At 51.7% G+C, this 23,194-nt stretch overlaps 1 pseudogene; it reads left to right on the top strand.

The window, feature by feature from the left end:
• Positions 1 to 23,194, top strand: part of LOC128945551 (uncharacterized) — a 1,882,792-nt pseudogene that overhangs the window by 502,928 nt on the left and 1,356,670 nt on the right.

Raw genomic sequence — 23,194 nt, 5'->3', positions numbered from 1 at the left:
CAGGTGCAATGGGGACACGAGCAGAGTCATCTCGTGCAGGCTGGGCAGGGTGGCCAGCAGCTCGCCCAGGATGGCCACCACGGTGACCTGTGGCTGCAGCAGGGCCGGGGACAGCTGGGGAGGGGACAGGGGAGGTGTCAGGGACCTAGTGGCACTTAACGGCCTCCTGCGATGACCCCTGTGCCCTCCCGGGCTCCCCTTTGTCCCCTCCCTGGAGGGCTCTGCTGTCCCCTCTGTCCCACTGTCAACCCCCCGACCCCTCTGCTACCCCGCTCGCGTGTGCTCCCCATTCCCCACTGCCCCCTCCCGTCGCACCTCTTGGGGCTCCATGCTCACTGGGGACACCTTGGGGACGCTCCGCTGCCGAAGGAGCCCCGGCACCAGCTCCCGTCCCGGCCCAAAACAGGCCCCGGGGTCGGCGCCGGGAAAAGGCGGAGCCCCCTCAGGAGGGGCCGGAAAAGGGGTTGGGCGAGGTGACGTCACCGCCCGCCCTTTCCAGTGCCGCTCCTATCCATGGAAAGCGCCTGGATTTGGCCGTTTTGGTTGAATCCCAGGGGATTTAGGCTCAGTAGAAGGGGATTTAGGCTCCATCCCCAGGGGATTTAGGTTCCATCCCACCATTTCTAGGTGGATTAATTCCGCCGTTCCCGTATGAATTTACGAGGGAACGCGGAGCGCTCTGAGGAGCCCACAGAGTTGCCCTCAACAAACAGGGCCGCGCTGCTTCTCTCGCGAGACCTCTGCCGAGAAGCGCCAAAGGCGGCGCGGACCAATCAGAAGCCGCGCCGCCCAGAAGTACTGGCAGAAGTTCCCATGGCTTTGGCGTCGGCAGCTGCTTCCGGCGAATCCGCGGTGCATTGTGGGCATTGTGGTCCCCGTGGGGCCCAGCGGCGGCGGAGCGGGGCTGAGGCTGCGGGGGGGGAGGGGGCGGGGCGGGAATTTGCGGGCGCCGAGGGAGCCCGGGACCCCCCCCCCGGCAGCGCGGGATGGGCGACAGCGACCGCGGTCAGCACCGGGAGCGGGGAGCGGGGGAGGGGCGATGAGGGGGGGTTTGGAGGGGTTATGAAAGGATCGGGAGGGACTGAGGGAGAACTGGGGGTCCTGAGGGGATGTGGGGTGTTCTGAGGGCGTTTGGGGAGATCGAGAGGGAGAACTGGGGATCCTGAGGATATTTGGGGGATCCTGAGGGGGTTTGGGGGGATGTGAGGGGATGTGAGGGGGTAAGAGGGAGAACTGGGGATCCTGAGGGTATTTGGGGGGTCCTGAGGGGGTTTGGGGGGATGTGAGGGGGCTGAGATTGTGAGGGGGTTTGGGATGTGGTGAGGGGATGTGGAGGGTCCCCGGGGGAGAATTAGGTGTCCTGAGGGGGTTTGTGGGGTTCTCAGAAGATCTGGGGGGGTCTTGAGGGGATATAGAGAACTCATGAGGAAATCTGGGGGGATTCTGAGGAGATTTTCGACGGTCCTAAGGAGGATATGGGAGCCCTGCGGGGGACGTGGGGTACTGAGGGTAGTTTGGAGGTTGTGAGGGCATTTGGGGGCATTCTGAGTGGGTTTGGGAGGGTTTGGGGAGTTTCCGACTAGATTTGGGGCATCCTGAGGGAATTTTGGAGATCCCCGAGTGGATTTTGTGGGTCCCTGACTGGATTAGGGGTGATTTGGGGTTATTTTGGGGTCCCTAACTGAATTTTGGGGTATTTTCAGATAATTTTGGGGTCCCTGACTGGATTCTGGGAGGATTTGGGGTAATTTAGGAGTCCCTGAGGGGACTTTGGGGTATTTTCAGGTGTTTTTGGGGTAAGTTTGGCTATCTGACCAGATTTTGGGGTCCTTGTCCTGATTTTGGGATATTTTGGAATACCTGACTGGGTTTTGGGGTATTTTCGGGTAATTTTGGGGTTCCTCACCAGATTTTTGCCATTTTGGGGTAATTTCATGGTCCCTGACCGAAGTTTGGGGATTTTTTTGGGTATTTTGGAGTAATTTTGTGATCTCTGGCTGGAATTTTGGGTTTTTTTGGGGTATTTTGGAATAGTTTTGTGATCTCTGACTGGACTTTGGGGGTTTTTTGGGGTATTTTTGTATGACAACAGGGGTAGGATGGTCGGAATGGAGAGAGACAAGAGATCTCTGAAGCCAGGTCATGGAACTTGGGGTTTATTGCAAAGGGCCTGGGTGCAGGGCCCTGCTTGGAGCTGCCAGGCACAGCTGGAGCAGGCCCGAGAGAGGGAGAAGAGTGGTGTTATATTTGCCCAATTATCCCATCATCAACAAAACCAAGCAATATTAAAGGTAGCAGCAATTTTCATTGAATAGCTTAGAATATATAAAATCGGATACACTTGAAATATTGACAATGTGATTTGGTTAAAATAAGGGATAATTTGGTTGCAATAATAGCACATAAGCAAAAAAAAAAAAAAACAAACAGCGAGGGGTATGGAGTGCAGGGCCCTTGGACCCCTGCACCCTCACATGCGAGCTTGCCAAGCGAAAATTCCCCCTTTTGTGCCATGTGTCAATGCCATCTCCTCCCAATTTAGATTCATCGCACTTCTACCTCCGCCCTCATCACCACCTTTACCGCGCATGCTCCACCGCTCGGTTTGGTGGTCACACCCGTCTTTGGGGGTCGTCAGTGATGAAGGCCTCTCCTCTTCCTCGATATCCTTTCATTCACCCTTGGGTTACACATGTGCACCAAGCCAGTATAATGTAAGCCAAAACTAACATATAATATTATATTTTACTGTCAAAGCAACAAATCTCTTATAACTAGCATTTTCCTGGGACCCCACCAGATTTTCCTTTGTTTCTGTTAATTTTTAGTGACTGTTATCTCTTGCCTTTTCCTGCCTTGAAGATCGGCAGGAAAGTGGGGGGGGAATGGAACCCCTCCTCTCCCTTTCTTTCTTGGCATTACACCTTTTTTACTGTTTTATTATTTCCAAATATTAATTACTGTATCAATATCAATTACTGTTTCAATTTTGTCAGCACGGATCATATCTATTTACCACACTTCTCATTATCCTGCTCTGAGTTTTTGGAGTTCTCTGTCAAAAATCTCTCCCTTCCCCCACTCATCCACAGGGCTTTGGGGCGGTTTTCCCTTTTTGGGGGAAATCAAAGCGATGCCCTGAAGCTCCTAATTCGGGGTAGGAGAAGTGAGGCTCCAGGGCTTCCCGCTGAGCCGGAACCACCGGAGCCGCAGTGCCGGGAAAGCCGTGGCGGGAGCTGCGGAGAAGTTTGTTTGTGTTTTCAGCTCAATCCCCCTCGGGCCCGGGCCCGTTCCAGGGCTGTTCCTCAGCTCCGGCTCTGCCCTCACGCAGCGCGGGGGGCCCTGAGAGCGCGGGGCGGGGCTGTGCCGTGTGCAGAGCCCGCCCCTGGCTGGGATTGGGCGATGGTGCCGTCAGTCGTGTTTGTGGTGCGCTGATTGGTGGGAGCGGGGCGGAGCAGGGCCCCGGTGGCGGGTTGAGGGCGGCCGTGGCTGGGAAGCGGCGCCATTGTCGGAGGGTGTGTGCGGTGCCGTGAGTGGCGGCAGCGGCCGGAGCGCGGTGAGGCGGCGGCGGAGCTCGGAGGCGGCCGCAGCGCAGGTGGGAGCCGCGCTGGGTTGTGCGGGGGCTCGGGGCTGGCTGCGGGCCTCGGGGGCGGCAGGGGGCTCGGGCGGGTTCGTTGTGCCGTGTCCGGCCCGTGTTGCCGCTGGCGTGAGGGCGCTGCGGGAGCGGCTGCCCGCGGTGTCCTTGCGGCCGCTGCCTCGGCAGGAGCCGCTGGCGGAGCAGCGCTGGCTCGGCCCGGTTGCTGTGGCTGGGACAGAGGGGGCTGCCCCGTGCCCGGGGCTGTGCGGGGAATTCCCGTGGCCGGAGGTTTCTGTGCCCAGAGGAGACAGAGGAGTCCTGTAAAAGTGACTTTATTGCTGAGCAGAGGGAGAGGCTGTGGGGCATTTGCCGTGCGCTCTCTGCCATTGTTGTAGTTGGCAGCCTCCTTTTTATCCTCATTTTCCCGGCCTCATCTCCCTCTCCCTTTGCTCGGTGGCTGAGGTACTTGGAAGGTTCAGACCTCCCGATTCGCCAACTGCATGTCCTCGTTAATGTGCATCCCCACTTTTTTATAACAGCCGATATTCATGGCTCTGTTAAGTCTTTGCTCTTCTGGAAGTTTTGGAATTTAGCGGGACTTTCTGTGAGCAGCAGTCCATGTTAATTAGTAACATTTATTGAAGCTGGTGGTTTCATCCGTTACTTCCTTATCTCCAAGTCCCTGGCCCTTCGCTCAGCTGCTGAATGAGCTGCACTCTCAAGGTGTGGAGCACGGTAACAAGATGAGAGTTGCTGTAGCACATCAGAGGAGAAACAACATTCGTTTAACCCATGGTCTGCCAGGGAGCCACAAAACCGTGTCCCATTCCCATCCTTTTCACGTTTGGACCAATACATGAGCTGCTTTCTTGTTTCCGTTGTTTTTGTGTTTTTCACCACGTTTCCTTTGTCATCTCTTTGCCAACAGCAGTTTGAGTCATTTAATTTTCCACAAACTCCTCTTTTTTCTACTAAGAGATGATCTGATGCCATCCCATAGTTAAGTGTTGTGTTCCTCATTTCATTGGATTGGTCGGCAGGAAGGTCAGGAGCTGGAGCTGTCTGGTTGGTTATTATTGCGGGGACAGCTTGTAATCTAATGATGCCATTGAAATGAGAAATGGGTTCTGTGGCTCCTGATATGAATTGGTTTGGGTTCCCAGGGGCTGGCCCATGGTGTTGTAGGATTTGTTCTGCTGGCCGTTCATCTTTTCCCCATTTTTGGCTGCTCTCTCCAGCCAGGGCTACATCAATTGACTGCTTTGCTCTAATTAAATCAGCCAATAGTTGTAATCACAACTGATTTCCCTGAATTTATGGTAGCAAAAACCCCCCAGTGCTCTAATATAACCTACATAACACAGACATTGACAGCACATGTTGGAGTGGGCAGCGGGATGATTCCCCCCCATTTATTTATAGTGAAGTTTTCCCAACGTTTTCCATGTGCTGTTTCCCTTTGCAGCTTCACCCGTTTGTGTTGCAGGGTCAGATATCCTCCCTCTGGGCTCTGCCTCGAGCTGTGCAAATTCCATCAGTGCCAGCAGGCAGAGCTTGGGGTGAGGGGCAGAGGGAATCAGCCCAATTCCTGCCCCAGGCAAGAGACCCAGGTGCATTGTGCACACTTTGCCCAGCAGTGTTCATTTGCGTTTCCAAAGCTCCTCTGCAGGCTGCCTGGAATGGAGCTTCTCTTCCAGGGCAGCCATCTGGTGAGTCACATGTGCCCCCCCCAGAATCTGCTGTGTTTTTAAAAAAAGTATTAACTATTTACGAATTCAAAGTGTTATGGTTAAAGCTCTTCAGTTCTACAAATGTACCATAAAGGAGAACTTGGAAAAACCCAGACCAAAAATTGATTCTCACACTTCTGTCCCAAACCCACCTGACAATATAAAGTGGGAGTTATTATAAAAAATTATTATCATGTTTTTATCTTATCACTGAAACTGCAGGGAAAACAAAAACTCTCCAAGAATCTCTTCAGTGTTAGAGAGTCAAGGCATTCCTTGGTTGTGGCCTGGATGTGCAACAGAAATAATTTCTTTCACAAATAGCCCGGCTGTGCAGAGAAAATCATTCCATGCCATGTGAGTTTTACTAGATTTTCCTAAAGTTTATGTAGTCTGAACCAGTCTAAATCCATGCTTTAATGTTCCTTGTTTCCAAGTTGTGTAAGTTTTTAGTATTTGGTTTCCTGTTGGACCCGGATTTCTTCCACTCTGATGTGAATTCGGTCTCCACACTCCTGGATTTCCTTCTCAGCCTTTTCCAGCCCAGGTGTCTCCAGCTCTGCCCGGGCAGTGTCTGGGGTAGCTGTTGGTTGCTGTTTGCTGCTGGGCAATGTTGATGTTTTGTTGCTGGTCGTTATCTCTGTGGGTGTCTTTTGGGCTGTTCCCAGTCTGTTGGGATGTTGAACTCATCTCCATTGAGTGGTGTAACACCCCTTAAATAAAACCTTTTAAATTCCTTTCCTAAAGGCAAACCTTTGAGTAGAGAAACCTTTCTGAGCAGAGAAATAAGATTTGAAACAACCGAAATCGGTACATTTTGCAGCAATGCAATGGCAGGCAGCCCAGAGTGTGGGTGTCAGTGAGCCCCAGAGTGGAATTGTGCCGTGGTGTTCCCCAGCAGCTGTGGCAGTGCAGGCCCAGCCAGCGCTGAAGCTGCAGCAGTGGCAGCAAGGCTTGGCCCCAGTGGCTGGAGATGGCAGAGGAGGGTGGCCAGGATTGCAGAGGATTCCAGGCGAGGATCTGTGGGCAGGCGCAGGGGCTTGGCCCGCTGTGGAGCCCTGGCTGCTTCTGCGTTGCCTTCAGGGCAGGCTCAGGGGCGGCCTCCCATCCTCCTGCTGCAGGCGGGAAGTGCAAATCTGCGGGGCTTCAGAGCCCTTGAGGCCAGGCTGAGGGGTCCCCCCCGTGTTGAGCTGTGCTGGCGGCTGTTTGTGGCCTCAGGGACACTTGGCATGGGCCCCTTGGCCACCAGTGGTGCTGCTTTGCACTCCTTAGGCAGGAGCCGATGTCCTGGCTGGGTGTTGGCAGCAGCAAAGTGCCAGGGCAGGCTCTGTGCCAGCCCAGCTTGCTGTGGGAGAATGTGCCTTGATATCTGCTCCAGTGGTTGCTGAAGCAGTGAGAATTGCTTTTGCCCCCCTGTTAGGTGCCATGGTGTCAGCAGAAGATGTTGAAGCCTTCCTGCTCAGGGCATTTCAGTGCCAGGCTCTCACAAGCACCCACAGCTGCGCAGGTTGAGCTGAGCATGGGGCGGTGACCTGCGCTGTGTCTGATTCCCCTTCCTTCCCTTCCCTGGAACAGGCTGTTGCTTTTAGACACCACTTGTCCTGGTTGCTTCAGAGTGCTTTGGAGAGGCTCCATATCTAATTTTCCCTCTTTCCCTGGGGTTGCCCACACTTCTGTGTTCACTTCAGCATAGGCCTGGCCAGACATTTGACGCAGAGGTACAATAGGACCGGCCTCTGTATCCCTTTTTATAATATTAATTTGTTTTACGAGTTTATCGATTAAATCCCTTCCCAGTGAATCGTGATAACAATTAGGAGCAAATAAAAATTCATGCATTACAAACTCATCTCCTAGATCTACTAACAGTGATTGAATAGAACCATACATGTTTCCCACTTATCTCCTCACTAATCAAACACATTTTTAGCATTTTCCCCCCTTGGTCTAAGATTCGGAGTGGATTGAGAGGCCCCTGTGTCCACCAGAAAATGCCTCCTCTCAATGCAGACCCACCCTGAATGTTGTCAAGGGCTGCAGTGTGGAGGGTCCCTGGCGTGACGGGAGCTGTGACAGCCCTGCCAATCCATGTCCATCAAGGGGTGGACTTGCTGGTCCTGAGGGTGCTGCTGTCTGTGCTTGCAGTGTCCTTGTGCCCTGCAGCTGGAGCCCTGGTTCCTTGCCAGGGGCTGTTTGGGTGGGCTCTCCCCTGCCGAGGAGGGCAATGCCTCTGCCAGGTGCTTGTGGCCGAGCCGTGCCCTGGGTGCTGGGACCCCCTTGGGCCCTGGGGTTGATCCCTCAGGGGCTGTTGGAGCTGTGCCCTGGCCTTTGCCTTCAGCTTGGCCTTTTGCTGCTCCCTTCTTGCACTCACCTGCTGTGCCTTTGTGCCCAAGTGCTGCAGGGCCTTCTTGTGCCCCTCCTGCAGCGCCCTCAGTGCCTGTGGGTGCTCATCCTGTGACAGCTGCTGAGCTTTCTGCAAAATCATTTGTATCTCCAGTAACCCTAATAAAAGCCTTAAAAGATAATCTCCTTGATAAAATGTACAATCCACATTTCCCAGGTGTTCCTTGCTCCTCCTCCCTGTGCTCAGGGTGCCCTCCCCAGCCCGTGTCCCAGAGCCGCTCCCTGTCCTGCCGCAGTGTCCAAAGGCGCCCCCGGCGGGCAGGGCCGGCAGCTCCGCGGGGCCGGGCAGCGGCCGGGGCGTCCCGCAGCCTCCTGGGGGCCGGGGGCCGCTGCCGGCCCTGCCCGGGGCTGGTGGGGTCAGGCAGCGCCCGGCGCTGAGCCCCGGCTGCCCCACAGCCCCGGCCCGGCCCCGCAGCTCCCCACAGGCCCCCAGCCCGTGCTCCCGGTGCCGCAGCTCTGCGCCCGGTGCTGCCGCTGCCCTCCACAGAGAAACCCCCTGAAACCCTGACCTCCTTGTTTTCCTGTCCTGGACACCGGGGATACAAATGATCTGGATCAGCTGAAAAGTTTTGAGGCTACGACCCTGCTGATAAACATCCCAATCCTCAGTATTTTTCTCTTCTTTCGCTTTTCCATCATCCTTTTCCTTCCCACATAGATTCCTCTTGCAGCTTCTTGCCTTAACCATATTGCTGCACACTCCCCTTCAAGCAATCCCTTTGCAGCACACCAACACCATCCATGCCCTGTTGTCCAAATGCGAGGGGAATTTGGGGAGGTGGGAGTGGGGCGGCGCCAAGGCCGGGGCCCCCCGCACTGTCCCGGCGGGAGCAGCTGCAGTGGGGACCGAGTGCGGGCGGGAGCGGCCGAGAGCCCAGCGCTGCCCCAGCCCGGCCTGCCCCAGCTCCATCCCTGCCCCTGCCGTGGGATGCTGTGGGTTTGGGGGGAAGAGAGAGCCGGCAGTGGGTGCTGGGCCTGGGGCAGGAGGAGAAGGGAAGGAGAAGCAGGGCTGAGGAACAAAAGGGTCAAACAGTGCATGTGGGAGGAGAAGGTGGGATTGTGCAGGCGAAGGAGGAATAGCAGGAGGAAGAGGAGTGTGAGCAAGAGTAGGGACACAGGAGGAGGAACAGGAAGAGGAAGCAGCACAAGGTTCCACCTCTCCCTGTATCTGCAGCCTCCAACCCCAGCCCCAGGAGTGTTGGCCCCCCTCCATGTGCAGCAGGTGACAGAGGATTGGGATCCACGATTTTCCCGAGGGTGAATCTTGGTGTTTCTGAGCTTTATTGGGCTAATTGTTGGTGCTTTGTTTTTTTGTGTGGGCTGAATCTTTATATTTGGAGGGGGCTTTTGTTGAATCTTGATGTTTGGGAAGTTTTTGATCTGTGTCTTGATGTTTGGAGGACTTTGTGCTTTGGTGGTGTTTTGGAGGTTCTTAGAGACACAAGATGCCCAATGACTTAATGAGATGAACTTGGGCAAGGAGGAGCTCCCAGTCCAACGCACTCTCATCTTGTTTTTTTCCCCATACCAGGATTTTTCATTCCTAGGGCGTGTGTGAATGGAGCAGGAGGAAAAGCCCTGGAGATTCCGCACGAGGAGGGGCAGCAAACCTAGCCCAGGGAGCTGCGGGGAGGAAAGAGCCCCCCTGAGCCAGGAAGGCGGCCGGAGATCCAGCCAGAGCTCAGAGCTGGTAGAGAAGCCCCATGGCAGAGAGAAGCCCCACAAGTGCTTGGAATGTGGGAAGGATTTTAGTCGGAGCTTAGACCTGATCCAGCACCAGGTGATCCACACTGGGGAACAGCCCTACGAGTGTGAGGAGTGTGGGAAGAGCTTCAGCTGGAGCTCCAGCCTGAGGAGGCACCAGAGGATCCACACGGGGGAGAGGCCCTATGAGTGTGAGGAGTGTGGGAAGAGCTTCAGCCAGAGCTCCATCCTGATGCAACACCAGAGGATCCACACTGGGGAAAAGCCCTTTGAGTGTGGGGAATGTGGGAAGAGCTTCAGCCAGAGGGGCCACCTGATGCAACACCAGATGATCCACAGCGGGGACCGGCCTTACAAGTGTGGGGAATGTGGGATGAGCTTCAGCCAGAAGGGGAGCCTGATTCAACACCAGATGATCCACACTGGGGCAAAGCCCTATGAGTGTGCGGAATGTGGGAAGAGCTTTAGATACAGCTCTGGCCTGAGGAAACACGAGATGATCCACACTGGGGAAAAGCCCTATGAGTGTGGGGAGTGTGGGAAGAGCTTCAGCATGAAGTGCCAGCTGACGGAACACCAGAAGATCCACACTGGGGAAAAGCCCTACAAGTGTGGGGAATGTGGGAGGAGCTTCAGAGAAAGCTGGGCCCTGATTCGGCACCAGGTGAGCCACACGGGGGAACGGCCCTACACCTGCTTGGAATGCGGGAAGAGCTATGGGTGGCACACTGACCTGAGAAAACACCAGCAGCATGTTCACTCTGGGGAGAAGCCCTACAAGTGTCCCCAGTGTGGGAAGAGGTTTCACAGGAGCTCCGATCTCCTCAAACATGAGCGGATTCACACCGAGGAGAGGCCCTTCCGCTGCCCCGACTGTGGGAAGGGATTCAAGCAAAACTCCGCCCTCACCCTGCATCAGCGCATCCACACGGGGGAGAGGCCCTACGAGTGTGGGGAATGTGGGATGAGATTCTCATCGAGCTCAACTTTAACCCGACACCAACGGAGGCGCCACTAAGGGAAGCCCTGTGAGTGCCCCAAGTGTGGGAAGAGCTTCATGCGCTGCTCCAGCTCCATCCCCCATGAGAGGATCCGTGTTGGATGATCCCCAGTGACCCCTGTTGGGCAGAGCCCTGGTGATCTGTGGTCCTGGTGATCCAAGTTGGAAGGCATCGGGCTGGGGGGCTCCACATCTTCCTGGTTCCCTGAGGGTACCTAGATAAACCCAGCGGCAGGAACACCCATAGGGACACAGACCTATAATGGGAATTCCATAGGGAGAGCAGATTTGTCGACTTTCAACCCCATAAAATCTTTTGCATTCAGTTCTATCTTCCTGTGACATCAAGGCGTATTGAATGGTCTTGGAGGTATATTCTGGGTTGACTATTTGGTGCTTGTATCCCCAGTCTGTTCTGTTTGTGCTGAATAATAAGTTTTGCACCTTCAAGACTTGTCCTGAGAGTGAAGGGGGAGAGAAGAAGCACAGAGTTTGTTTTCAGAAACCGCACTCACTCCTCCACATTCGTGCTCCTGCACTGTGTTGTCTGCGGATGGACAGACAGCGGGACAGACTTGTTTAGCTGAACCAAACAAGTTCTTTGGACTGTGGGGTTTTTCCCCTTTCTTTGGACCTGTTTAAACCTGCTCTGGCCTGAACACCAGAAGAGCACGGGCAGCTCACACCTGTGGCCCACCGGGCTGGGTCTGTCCTGCGACATTTCCAGCATCGGAGAGATTGATAAGAGACTGAGTGAGCTGAGCCTGCAGACCATGGAAGGAATTTGTGAGTTTGTCTCTCTTTTAGAGCGGCAAGAGGTTTTATTGGTTCATATTATTTAGGTTTTATTGTTTAATAAACAGTTTTTTCCACTTTTCTCCAAGGAGGTATTTTATTTTTCCTGAACCAGTTGGGGGAAGGGCCAATTGAATCTGCTGTGTTAAAGGAACCCCTTTAGGGGTTCTCTCCCAAATTTGCCCTGAACCAGGACAAGGTCTTTTCCAACTTCAGGGATTCCACAGTTTTGATTTCTTATTGCCCAAGGGTGTCTTCTGTAGGCAAATGGTGAAAAACTGGGGAAAAGACCAAGATTTTGGAGAGAGTGGGATAGAAACTCCACCAGAAAAGGTTCTTCCCTTCTACCCAAGCACATGGATCCTCAGCTGGTATGGACAAGGAAATCTTTTTCTTTTGGCCATGATTTTGTTTTAATTTCTCTTTATCCCTTTAAAATATGCCATATTGAGGTAAAAATAGACATTGAACTAAGACATGGGTGTGGTCATGGAAGGACACATGGACACCTGGAGAGTGACTTGGGGACACATGGATATTAACAGGGATGGGGCCATTTGTGGGGACATGGGGGGACACGGGCATGGATGGAGATGTGGGGGACAATGACAGGGATGGAAACATGGTGGGGAGACAGCCATGGGTGAGGACATGGTGGGACATGGGCAGTGATATGTGGGGGTGTGGCCATGGCCGGTGCCATGGGGGGAACTTGCAGGGGATGTGGGGGATGCTGGGTTTGAGGGAGTTGAGGGTTCCTGGGAGGGACTTGGGTCTTGCTGAGGCCTTTGGGGAGCCCAGGCTGAGCAGCTCCAGCTGTGCTGGGAGACCCTGGGGGAGGTTCTGGGGCAGCTGCTCAAGGACCCCCTGACCTGGAGCCCCAGCCAGGCATTGGGCTCCTGGAAGGGGATGAACGTCCTTGTCCCCAGGAGGGAAATCCCAGCACCCCCAGGGTGTCAGGGGCAGCTGAGAGGCCACAGCAGGGAGGGGAAAGCCAGAGAGAGCTGTCACACTTTTAAGCTAAACCCCAAAAGTCCCAAAACTGAGGGATTCCTCCCAGGAAAAAGCAGCCAGGAGCTGCCAGAATTGAGGGAAAGGGGGAATGTGACCCTCCAAACTGAGCAGGAGGGGCCTGCATCCCCCAAAACCAAGAACAGGGGTGAGGGCTGGGGCTGGGGGCACAATGGGGAAGGAGTGGAAGAGCAAGGGAAAGAGGATTCAGAGCACAAGAGGGATGGCACCCCCAAACTGAGTTGGGAGGGGTCTTTGGGTTGGGGGAATGATGGGTATGGGGAGGGAAAGGTGGGGATGGAACAGAAAAAGAGCAGTTCCATGGGGATCCCTTTGTGTCCCCATCATTTGATTCCTGGAGTGATTCCCTGGGGCTCTGGGGGGAATGGATCCGCACTGGGTGGGTCCCCAAGCCCCCTGCCCATCCCTGGGGGGCTCATGGGGGGTTCCCTCCACCCAAATGCTGGTGGTGCTGCAGCCATGGGGGAGAGGTGGGATCTGGAATGGGCAGGGAAGGAAGAGCAATAGGAAGAGGAGGGAGAGGAGGAGGATGGAGGATGGAGAAAAGGAGGAGCAGGAACAGGAGGAGCAAGAGGAGGAGCCCCAGCAGAACCACTCTTTTCCCACCTGCCCACTGAGTCTGCAGCTCCCCTGGCCCTGGCAGCATCGATCCCCCAGATCCCACAGGTGAGCAGGGAGGGGGAACTGACCCCAAATCCATCGGGGAATCTCTGGAAGGGTTTGTTTCTGGGGAGGGGATGTTTGGATCTTGCAGGTCCCCAAGGGTGAGACACAGATGCCCCTTTGGAGACTTGTGGAGGGTTCCTGTGGCAAACTGGCTGGGGAGGTGGTACCAGTTGTGGGGGGACATTGGCATCAGAGTGGGGAGAGCAGCAAAGGCCAATTCTGGCAGCCTGGAGGGGGGGGGGAGGCTGGAGATGAGCAGGGTCTGGGCCTTCCTGACTGTGAACAGGGCTGTTACTTCTGGAGCTGTACTTGGGCAGCAGGACCAAGGGCTCACCCATTGTTTTTCCCCCAAGCCAGGATTTGTCAATCCCAAATTTTGTCTGGATGGAGCTGGAGGAGGCTGCCAGGAAAAGGAAGATTGCCTGGGACACTGAGGCAGGCGAGGAGGAAGTCACTGCCCCTTTCCCCCTCTCCTCTGCTCTGTGTCTCAGCCCAGCATTGCCCCTGGCTGCAGGACAGCCCCACTGCTGACACCATCCTGCCAGGGATGAATTGGTGGGATCCCTTCCCCTTCCCTCTAGCACAGAGGCAAATCCCATCCTCTCCTTGTCCACAGCTCCTTCCTCTTCTCTTTCTGTCCTTCCTTCCTCATTCCTTCCTCTCCTTTTCTTTCCTTACCCCAGGCACTGAGCAGCAGATGGAGACCAGGGAGGACAAATCCCTGTGGTATGCACATTTCTTTGAATAGAGACATAATTCTCTCTCGCAGGATTTTTCCTGGGAAGCTGTGGAAAGGCTGAGAAAGCTCAGAAACAAAGGCTGAGAAAGCTCAGAAACAAGCTTATCTCACTTGCTGCACCTGTTGTTTGGCACATGTGGAATGTGTTATTGAGATTGTTTACCCAGAGTGATTTGTTAATTGGACACTGGTGGTGGTTGTTTGGACTGATTGACCAATTAGGTCAAAGCTGGGTCGTGACTGTCTGGAAAGGGTCAGAGATTTTTCTTTAGTATGTAATTTAGTATAGATTTAGTATAGCAATATTGTAATGTAGTATAATATAGTATAGAATAAAGCATCTGTTCAGCCTTTAAAATCATGGAGTCAGAGCACATAATTCCTTGGATGGGTGAGACAAAGTAGAAATTTAACAGGATAGAAATGCATTTTTGGATTGAGGTGAAAAGTGCTGTTCTGAGCCTGTAACTTGTTTATCTGTGCTTAAGACTCCCTGTTCTCACAAGAGAGGAAAAAAAACAAAGAAAAAATCTTGTGCTCACAGAATGGCCTCAACCAAGAGAAGGAATTCAAATTCCCAAGATAAACGGAGGCCCCTTTTTTGGGGGCAAAGGATGAGGCTGTCCAGAGAGCTCTCTGCGCAAAGGGCAAGGACTGATGAAAACTAATTGCAACCTGTAACGTGACATCAGTAAAATGAATATGAATGAGACTATATGCATATGTATAAGCAAGGGGGAATTCCCAGGGGTGCTCGTGTCCTTTAGGGAGAACAATTCCCACATGTGTCCAGCGCTAAACATACCGGCTTTACGACTTTTTACAAAGTTGTGCAGTTTCTCCTTTTTTTTCCACTAATCATTTTGGCAAGCCAGCCAGGCGATTGTCTGCCCTCACAGGGGTGGAAGGGAGGACGGACTCCTGGGCGCTCCCTGGGATTTTCCTGGAGGAGCTCTGCTCCATCTCGGCTTGCCTCCTGCGGATACAGACAATGACCTGCTGGTGTGCGGATACACGGTATGTCTGTCAAAGGGCCCGGGGGAGATAGGGCTGCTGATAAGTCACTCAGAGACGTCTGAGTGCACAGCCTCGGCCCTGTGCTTGCAGGCAGCCATCGACCAGGAGCACGGTCAGCGGCAGAGGTTCCCGGTTGATAGCGCGACTGGGAACGGGTTCATTGTTCAATGGAGCGGCCGCTAGCGACTCTGGGGTGAGCCGAGTGAACCCGAACTTTGTGTGCTTGTGGTGTCCAGACATTGTATGGCTAATGCATTGTGTGGTTAATGTTAGTGTGTTTGTAATCGTGTGAGTGTGTAGTGTATGAAAGAGACCGAGCGAGTGAGTGAGTGTACCCACAGCGTGCGGGGGCAGTTCTACCCATGTCTGAAGCAGCCAGGTTAGGCCCGGAGCACCGGCTGGGGCAGTCTGTAAGGGCAGGGAACACCCCGTGGAGTAGTGGAACAAGTGGAGAAACGTGGGTGAGGACATTCATTAATTTATTGTGTTTAAAGGTGGTGATGTGTGATTTGTGTAGATTGTGTGCATTTTACCCGTGGCTAGATGAACTCAGGGGATTCTTCTGCCCCCGCAGTTTGGACTTGGTCCCTGGAATTTTACTGTGTGCTGTTATTTTGATTGTGTCCAGAGTGTGTGAGGACCAGAAGAGGCTGATAAGCTGATGTGGGTAGATGCTGAAGTGTTGCATGCTTGGTTGTGTCAAGGAAAGTGGGCACTCTTAAGAGATACCCCTTTCCCAAGTGAGTTTGTGTGGTTCCTCCCCCACATTGTGGTAATTTGATTCTCGGTATTGTAGGCTTGTGTTTGTGGAGATTTTAGAATTTTGTTTGCAACAAGTCTAGCATTTTACGTGGAAAAACTGCAGTATGGTGATTTATGTTTAACTGTGATAAAACAAATTAAAGGAATTCGAGGAATTCCCCTCCCACAGCAACCTAAGTCCTGACTCTCGTGAATTTGAGATGCAGGGTGTGTGTGTGTGTGTCTGTGTTTGTGGGCATATCAGAGTTTTTGCTGTAACAGGCACAGCTTTTTGCAAGGCAGCAAAGTGAGTGTCAGTAGAAACAATGCTTGAATTAGATTGTGCGGGAAGAGAACTGGGAAAGAATGAGATTTTGTAAAGCAGAGTTTAGGTGGAAGAGACCAAGACAGGCACTTTATAATTTATGTTATTCTAAGGAAACCAAGGCTACTCAGAGAGCTCTAAGGAATTTAGTAGCAACCGGTCACAAGAAGCAAAGAAGTAACAGGATGTTTGAATTATTAGAAAAGAGAGTTTCAAGTAATTTAAGAAACCCAGCAGAAATCATTAAAGCTGAGTGCGTTCAGCCTATCTTATACCCCAAGACTTTGAATTAAGGCAAAGAGTTGGGATGGGGTAGAAAGATGGGAGTTAAGAAAATGGAATTTTTAGTAGACATGGGGGCAGCAAACTTAGTGTTAAATAAAGCCTCAATGCCTGTAACAGATGATTATGTTATGGTAAGGGGGCAACTGGGCAATCTGAAAAATCATATTTTGCAAACCATCAAAATAGTCATAGTTTTTTGTATATGCCCAACTCTCCAAAGGCCCTGTTGAGTAGGGACTTGTTGGAGCAGCTGGAAGCAAAGATCACATTTAAAGATGGAGAGATTATTTTAGAGGTAAAGGATCAAGAATATGGAGATATATTGAGCTTAATTTTAACAATTAGTGAAACTGAAATTGAAAATAAGGATGAAATTAACAAGAAAAGAATGGATCCAATGTTTCCTGGGGTATGGGCCTCTAACATACCAGGGAGGGCAGAGAATGCATGTTCTGTGCAAGTTAAGGAAAACAACAAGCTAGGGTCAGGCAGTACACCTTGTGGCAAACCCATACACCCTACTAACATGTTTGGCACCTGAGCTACCCTAGTTTACTGTTTTAGATCTGAAAGAGGCCTTCTTTTGCCTCCCTATCCATGAAGCCAACCAGAAAATTTTTGCATTCAAATGAGAAAATCCTAAAAGCTGGCACAAAACCCAGCTCACATAGATTGTGTTGCCTCAAGGCCTTCAAGGCTTCAAAATTCCCCTACTCTGTTTGGAGAACTGTTGCAGTGTGTTGCAATTTCCTGTTTTAAACTTCCCAGTCCCTTCCCCAGGTGTGGCAATACCTCTCTTCCCCTTCCCCCCTCGCCCCCTGCTGGGCTGTCAATCAGGCTTAACATTCCAGCAAGGCCATCGTGTGGTTGGTCAGGTTCAAAGGATGCAATCCAGGCCTGGGGTCATTGGCCTGTCTAGGTGTCCCTCGTCCCTTGAGACCCTCCTCTTCCTACTAGGTTGGTGCCTCACCTGTCCCTTCCCCTCCCCCGTCCCTGGGCTTAAACTGACCAAGGACCATGTGCTCGCGATTCTGTTGGAGCTGTTACCTGAGATTCAGACCTCTGTGACCATGGAATAAACTCTGGATATTAACCCTCCAACAGAATCCGTCTCCTTTCTCTTCATCATCGCCTGAAGCCTTCCCACCTGAGGTAAACTGAGTTTCTACAAGCCTGGACTTGTTTCAACTCCCAGCTGCAACCTCCAGCCAGCCAAAGGTGTCTCTGAGGTGAAATACCACAGTTGCCGCCTTTGGCCTAGCAGCAAGGGTCAGACAAGCCCAGGCACAATCTACCTGGTAATACTGGGATTCATATTCCAATATTTTGGCACCCAATGTGGGGCAAAGCGACTCTGCAGCCCCAAGAAGAAATCTCAGTACCTCGGAAAGACTTCGGCAGCCGTGCACCCAGCTGCAGAGCCTTGGTTGCAACGCTCTCAGCAGAGACTTTGGGATTAATCCCAGAAAAACTTTCGTGGACTGCTCGGTGCCTCTGGAAAGTGAGCTCCTTGCTGGTGAGCGGATTTTCCAGAGGAAGAACAGGGTAGCCTCTCCTGCCTATAGAGGGGGTCCTGTTCCGGTGAAGAACACCCTGCCTGACCTGGCCAGCAACAGCTTCCATTTCATTAAGTATTCTCTGCTCCTTGGTGGAGCAGAAGCTCAAAAACAGACTCTGCCGTGAGTTCTGTTCCTTTTTTGCCTTTGCTTTCAGGCTGCGCAGCCCCATAGACGGGATACCATTGCGTTTTAGGCTTTAGCTTTTGCGGCGTGTTTCGCTGTCTTTTGGAATTCGCGCCGGCAGAGGAGCGGGGGGCACTCTCCCTGCCCTTCCCCCCGGCTCCGTAGCGCAGTGTGCTCGGCTCTGTCTGCGGGGGGGAGCTCTCTCGGTGCGGGGGACTCTGCCCTCTCTCTGTGCAGGGGAGGGGGGCTCTTTACACGTGGCCGGGGGGTCTCTCTCGGCGTGAGGCGGGGGGGTGCTCTGTACATGCAGCGCGGGCCGGCCCTGGTTTCGGCTTGCCACGTGGTGTGGGCAGAGGCTGCTCTCTCAGCTCCGCAGGGGGGCTGCATTCTCGGGCGGGAGAGGCTTTGTCTCCTCCTCGGCTTGGCAGGGCGTGTCCTGCTGCTGCTGCCCGGGAATTTTAAAAGAAGTAAATACAGCTGCACTTGAAACCTTTTGTCTGGTCTGCTCGTTAACGCTTTCCTATCTGTGTGTTTTTTTTTTTTTATTAGAAATCAGTAGCTGATTTTGGCTTAGTCTTTTGTCAGGCGGGATTTTGCACTTTGCCTTTTACACCTAACATGGGCTCGAATCTCAGCACAGTACAAAAAGGAGTGTATTATCATATTGTTAGTATTTTAGTCAGTGGTAATGTGAAGTTCTCTAAAGGTAAATTGAAACAGTTTATAAGATGGCTTTTTGTACACTTCCCACAAGTCTCCCCTAAAGAAATCCACAATATTCAATTTTGGGATAAAGTAGGAAATGAATTGATAACCTTAGGACAGTCTGGGAACACATCCTCAGCTAAATTTGTGTTCTGGAGTTTACAAATTCAAGCAGCCTTGCTCAAACAAAAGGAATTGGAGAAAAAGCCAAATGTAAAGCCATGTACCTCTGCTCTCCCTGTCTCTCTCTCTCCTAGCTCTAAAACCCCTAAACCTTTTACCCCAAAACTTGGTATTTTAAAGAGAGCACTCTCATTGGGAAGTTGACTCCCTGAGTTTGTTAAAATGCCTGAGAAGCCCTGTCCACAAGGCCCTGGCCAGGCTGCATGGAACCTTTCCCAATCCCCTGTGTGCCCTCCTCTGAAACCCACAGCACGTGTCAGCTTTCCAGAGAGTAGTGATGCCCAAAATGGCCCCCAGTCCCTAGGGGGTCCACAAGATGGAGGATGCCACATCATCCCAAACCTGGTCTTCTTCTTCCCAAGATCCTCTTAAGCATCCTAAAATTCCATCCCCATCCCCCTCCCCTCCTGTTCCTCATGATACCTTCCCCCCCCCCCCCTTTCCTGCAGTACCCTCAGCTCCGCCCCTCTACTCCTCCCAGGGGGCGTTTGCTGAGCTGATGTCGCCAGGCGTCCCTGCCCCCTGCCTGGCCCCTGACCCCGCCCCCTGTGCCCATTGCGTCCCCGCCCCCTCCCCGGATTCCCGCGGTGGGGACACACCCACTGCCTGTCCCCAAACCTGTATCTGTGATCCCAATGCTTCCAATTCAAAGGATACAGAGCAGGGAACAGCAGACCCAACACAGGGTCCCACCTTGTCATTGGCTCCTGTTACGTTTCAGCCTGCAGCTCAAGGGGGGGCAGCCCCAACTGCTAATTGGAATTCTTTTGGACAACAATTGATTAAAGAGATCTGTAAATCTCATAAAGAATATGGTCCACACAGTCCATATTTCCGTGGCCTTTTAAATTCTGAACTAAGTAGGACTGTAGTAGTCCCACATGATTTAAAACAGCTTTTTTCGTGTCTCATGACCTCCACGGAATTCAAATTATGAGAATTAGCATGGAAACAACTGCTAAAAGATGCTCTCCCAGGCTTGCATGCTGATCCAAACACAGCAAAGGACAACAATGGTGTGCCTATCACAAGTGAGCAGCTCTCTGGCGAGGGTCAGTGGTCTTTACCCTCAGTCCAAGCTACTGCAATTCCTGTAGAAACACTCGAGAAAGTAAAAGAAGCAGCTGAAAAAGCATTCTTTTCCCTCCAACCTGAGGGGCCTTTTGAGCCCTATAGCAAAATTAAACAGCTACCATCAGAGCCTTTTTTGAAATTTGTAGAAAGGTTAACTAGAGCCATTGAAACACAAGTTAAAAAAGAGAATGCTAGGGAAGAAGTTTTAGCGGAAATGGCATTTACGAATGCAAATGAAGAGTGTCGAGCAGCAATCTTGAGCCTTCCTATAGAACCGCCCCCAATCCTAAAAGATATGCTTCTAGTCTGTAACAGGAAAGTGCCTCTGATGAGTGTGGCTGAAGACACCAGACCAAGGCTGCTGCCAAGACCACCTCAGCGTGTCGCCGTTGCCAGCCCTGCGCCCATTCCCTCAGCACAGCAGTACCCTGGGCAGCAGCGGAGACCAGCAATGGTTGAGCCCACAAAGCCATGGCTGCTTTGTAACAGCCTAGGGCACTGGAGTAACCAGTGCCCCCTGAAAAGGGAATTTGATGAATTTAGAAATGGTGGGGGAGGAGAACTACAAGCACTCCCTGGGGGTCAACAGAAACCAAAAAACTGAATGGGGAGCGCCTACCTGCCAGGCGTGCAGACACAAAAAGAGCAGGCCAAGGGAATAAGGGTAGCAAAACAAACCAAGCGCGCGATAATATTAATATTTGTGTAAGTGAAGCAGGTGCTTCAAAGACCACATCTGCTGGTCCACTGTTGAAAGTTAAAAAAAATAACCTTTGTTATGATTTAGGTGAACCTATATTAACCACATCTTCTGTCGATGAGCCTTACAGGTTGCAGCTGACAGAATCACTCCACCTGAAAGACACTGACTGGCATTTTGTCTCTGTCAATCCTGAACAGAAGGGTATGTGGAACCGAATTCGTTGTAAGTACATCGTCATTGGGGACACCAAACACACCACAAGAGTTCGAAATTGCTCCAGAAATGACAACATCAGATCCTGAGCAATTCATTCTCGGCCTGCACTGTTTCCACCCACCCCTGTTTCTTCCCAAGGGACAAATTGTTGCACAAGCTATCCCTGTGCCATCTTTACCTGAAAATATCGAAAAACAAGGGCCCACAGTCGCCCGGGTCCAAGTTATTGGGAAAGACAAACCCAGGTTATGGTGTAATGTCAGTGGGGATGGGGAGTCAAAACGCATTGAGATGCTTTTAGACACAGGTGCAGACTGCACAGTGATTCCAGTACAAGACTGGCCAGCACATTGGCCTTTGCAAAATGTTGCCGGTCACCTTAGAGTTGTGGGAGGTCTGCAATTGGCAAGACAATCCAAAAGCATTATTCGAATTGAGGGACCAAACGGACAATTGGCAAATATCCGTCCATTTGTGTTAGATTATTTGGAACCTTTGTTAGGGAGAGATGTAATGGCCCAGTGGGGTGTCACAATTGATATTCCAGACTCTCCCCAGCATTTTTGTACAGCGGTAATTGAACAACAGCGCCCCACCTAAAAACTGAAGTGGAAAACAGACAAACCAGTTCAGGTGAAACAGTGGCCGCTCAGTAAACAAAAAATAAAGGTGCTTGAGGAACCAGTGGAAGAGCAACTAAAAAAGGGTCACATTGCGGAGACCATGTCCCCATGGAACTCCCCAGTGTTTGTCATCCAAAAAGCTGATAAAAAGAGATGGCGACTCCTTCACGACCTGTGATAAATTAATAATGTAATTGAAGATATGGGTTCTCCCCAACCTGGTATGCCATCCCCAAAAATGCTTCCCCAAAATTGGAAATTAGCTGTTATTGATATTAAAGATTGTTTTTTCCAAATTCCCCACTGCACCCTGACGATGCACCATGTTTTGCATTCTCGGTCCCTTCCATCAACATGGAAGCCCCTATGAAAATGGACCGTTGGACAGTTCTTCCTCAGGGATTAAAAGTCTTGCCAGCTATCTGCCAGTGGTATGTCTCTTCCCTGCTGTCCCCAGTGCGTGCAGCCGCAGAGAAGGCCATCATCTATCATTATATGGATGATATCCTCGTGTGTGTCCCCAATGATGATTTACTCACACATGCGCTTGACCTAACAATCAATGCATTGATTGTTGCAGGGTTTGATCTCCAGGAAAAGAAAATTCAAAAGATGCCACCTTGGAAGTATTTGGGCTTAGAAATTGGAAAAAGGACCATTGTTCCTCAAAAACTAGAAATCAATCCAAGGATCAAGACCCTTGCGGATGTCCACAAGTTGTGTGGGTCTTTGAATTGGGTAAGGCCGTGGCTCGGTCTGACTAACGAAGACCTTGCCCCTCTTTTTGATTTATTGAAAGGGGGAGAGGACCCAGGTGCTCCTAGGTCTGTTACCCCAGAGGCACGGAAAGCTCTAGAAAAGGTTCAGATTGCAATGTCCACAAGACAGGCCAACTGATGTTGGCCTGACCTGCCATTCAAATTTATCATCCTAGGTAAGTTGCCACACCTCCATAGAATCATTTTCCAGTGGGAGGAAAAACAAACACCTAAGGCAAAGGAAACACCTAAAAAGGGCCAGGACCAGAGGGACCCTCTCTTGATCATAGAATGGGTTTTCCTCAGTCACAAAAGGTCCAAGAAACTGACAAAGTCTCAGGAGCTGGTAGCAGAACTGATCCAGAAAGCAAGGACCCGGATCAGGGAGTTAGCAGGATGTGACTTTCAGTGCATTCACATTCCAATTGAGTTTAAATCGGGTCAAAATACTATGAAAATACTGGAACAATTGTTTCAAGAAAATGTAGTGTTGCAGTTTGCTCTAGATTCCTACTCAGGACAAATTTCTGTAGCGTGGCCCACTCACAAATTGTTCGAACAAGATGTTCATTTCACTCTGAAATTGAGAAGTGCTCTAAGTAGGAGACCTTTAAAAAAGGCTCTAACTGTCTTTACAGATGCGTCCGGGAGGTGCCACAAGTCCCTTATGACTTGGAAGGATCCTCAAACCCAGCAGTGGGAGACGGACATTGCTGAGGTGGAAGGTTCCCCTCAGGTTGCTGAATTGGCTGCAGTTGTTAGGGCTTTTGAAAGGTTCTCAGAACCATTCAATCTGATTACAGACTCTGCATATGTGGCAGGAGTAGTATCCAGCGCAGATCAAGCAATACTGCAAGAAGTGTCTAACATCACACTTTTCGAATTGCTCTCAAAACTGGTAAAGTTAGTCACTCACCGAGAGCAACCATTTTATGTGATGCATGTCAGGTCACACACTGACTTGCCAGGGTTTATCGCTGAAGGCAACAGAAGGGCAGATGCTCTTGCTGCACCTGCAGTGATGGCCACTCTCCCAAATGTTTTTGAACAGGCAAAAATCAGCCACCAGCTTTTCCACCAAAATGCACCTGGCCTGGTTTGTCAGTTTAACATCACTCGAGAACAGGCCAAAGCAATTGTGGCCACATGCCCAAATTGCCAACAACATGCACTCCCTACAGTGAGTACGGGAGCAAACCCAAGGGGACTGAACAGTTGTGAACTGTGGCAAACAGA

Source organism: Melozone crissalis, unplaced genomic scaffold (genome assembly GCF_028551555.1).
Source record: "Melozone crissalis strain CALT ecotype California unplaced genomic scaffold, PUWL_Pcris_2 ptg000066l_1, whole genome shotgun sequence".
Taxonomy (NCBI): Eukaryota; Metazoa; Chordata; class Aves; order Passeriformes; family Passerellidae; genus Melozone; species Melozone crissalis.
The sequence above is the reverse complement of the archived record's forward strand: the minus strand, read 5'-3'. Positions and strand labels throughout refer to the sequence as shown.